Raw genomic sequence first — 2,208 nt, 5'->3', positions numbered from 1 at the left:
TCTCAAAAAAAAAAAAAAAAAAAAAAAAGAGTGGACTCTACCTCATAATAATGAGATCTAAAAAAATTAAAATTAATCCCTCAAGAAATGTTGCCATTTAAGGTGGCAATTTTCAACTCTTGATGGTAATACAGGTTTCTCTGTCCACTGCCACCCACCCACCCCCCATTTCCATACTTCTAATGGTTTAAAAAAATGAGACTTGCAGTATTTGGATGTGTATAAAGTGAAATATGTTCACCAGAATAAAGTGCTAAATTAAAGTCTCATATTCAGACATAGGTCATGTGTTTTAAATACATGGAATAACTTAAGTTGTTGAAATTCAAACAATCCCACTTGTTCTCTCAAAATAACTATCATCTAGATTCAAAAAAATACATTTACACCTTCCTTCTTTCTTTGGCACCTGCTGACACAAATGCTTCTGAACACTAAAAACATTAATAGTAATCTTGGGGTAGAAAAATAGGAAAGAGATGTGAGGCCAGAATTAAGTTTTCAGTGAAATTATAAAGTATAATTATTCAAGACCATATATAAAATGTGTCCTTTGGAAATTGAAGTTCTTAGGCAAAAGTGTGGAAGAAATGTTTTTTATGAAGGAGATAACAGCCAATTTAATTCCCTTTTTAATAAAAGAAAATATTACACTGACAGGCACATGGTTGATTTGTATATTAATTGTTGGAAGCACAGCCTGTTCCTTAACATGTTCAGGCACTGAATATGCTACAGTTTGTAGTTAGTTCACTTACGTCTGAACAAGTTGTTCATGTGCAGATTCTAGAAACTATTTTTGAGCACAAATTGACACTTAGCTCGCTAGAACAATGTTGTTTCACACGCAGTTACTGAGTCAGGGTTAGGCACCAAATCATGCCGTATGTTTACAAAAGAGGACGCTGCTCTCCCGGGGCCCTCACTTGGGGAAGCCGGGTCCCAGCGTCTAGCTCATCAAATTCCCGAAAGCAATTACAAAGGCATCTCTTCTCCACCCCAAACCAAAATAATGATCTGCCAATCTTGCAAACACATTAAGACAAACTCCCTACCGGAAGGAGCATGACTTAAAAATAAACAAGTTCAAGGTACTTTGTCAGTCTTAACCTCAAGTATCTTGGCTGAAGGGATTAAATCATAAGACGTTGGGTACCCAACCTCTTCCTAGCAATAGCAGATACATAATTTGCAAATACTGTTTCAGAGCTCTGTGGACCTTTCACGTTACAATAAGCATCCTTGACGGTGGGAGACAGTGATTCTTACATTTAGGAAACAATTGCTTCCGATTGTGAGTGTACGGAAGTGGAAAACAGCTTGCAATTGGAGAGTCTAAGAATTGAATTTCTTTTTAAAGTAAGAAACTGCCTCACCGTCCCCATCCCCAAGTGTAGGAAGATACAGAAACAGCTTACTGGCCAAGAATAGAAGAGGGAACCAGTGGGGAGGGTTGGATTTGCAAGATAGCCTCTGGAGAAAAAAAACTACGAGGGAGAAAAATCGGCTTCATACTATGGAGAGATGGGCGGGGGTGGGAAGCCTTGCTGCTGGTCTTGGGGACGTGATCCCCTGTACCCAAGTGTGCCCCTGGAGGTTTTAGGGGAGGGGTATCCTCAACACAGAGGCCTGACCACCAAATCCTGGGCTGCAGAGCCAACAATCCTCCTTTGGGCTCCTGAACAGACTGAAAACAAAAAACTCTCTAAGAACTCTGACAAGTCAACGAACGTCTGATCCCGTCAAGCCCACACTCGCAACCCCGCACCATGCAGCACTGGGCCCCGGCCCTCCCGAGCTCGGTCCCCTCGGACGAGGGTCGTGGCCACTGCGGGCACCGGGTTGGGGGGCGGGCCGCTCACCCTGCGGTCCTGCCCCACACCGACCCCGCCGAGGAACCCCTGGCACCCGGGGCGACCAGGGAAGGCGGGAGGAGGTGCCCAGAAACTGCTCGTCCTGCCAATCGCACCTGGCCGACGATTCTCTGGCCGCTGGTTCGATCTGGGGGATACGATTTCCCATTCAACTGAATTAGGCCAGAGCCCGCGGCGGGGAGGTCAGCGGCCGGGGTCTCTCTGTTTCCCCCCACCCGCCCGCGAACCCCGGCTCGCCTCCCCCTGTTGCGGGAAAGTCGCAGTGAAGCGCTCGAGGGCGGCCGGAACCCCGGCCGGGGAGAGCCGGACGGCCGAAGCGCGGCGGCGAAGGGCG

The 2,208-nt window shown here is 46.6% G+C and overlaps 1 protein-coding gene across 3 annotated transcripts in view; it reads right to left on the bottom strand.

The window, feature by feature from the left end:
* The window catches only part of MAP7 (microtubule-associated protein 7), a 208,449-nt gene that overhangs the window by 205,298 nt on the left and 943 nt on the right, over positions 1-2,208 (bottom strand). The window lies entirely within an intron of this gene.

The sequence above is a fragment of the Colobus angolensis genome, unplaced genomic scaffold (assembly GCF_000951035.1).
Source record: "Colobus angolensis palliatus isolate OR3802 unplaced genomic scaffold, Cang.pa_1.0 Scaffold58, whole genome shotgun sequence".
Lineage (NCBI taxonomy): Eukaryota > Metazoa > Chordata > Mammalia > Primates > Cercopithecidae > Colobus > Colobus angolensis.
The sequence above is the reverse complement of the archived record's forward strand: the minus strand, read 5'-3'. Positions and strand labels throughout refer to the sequence as shown.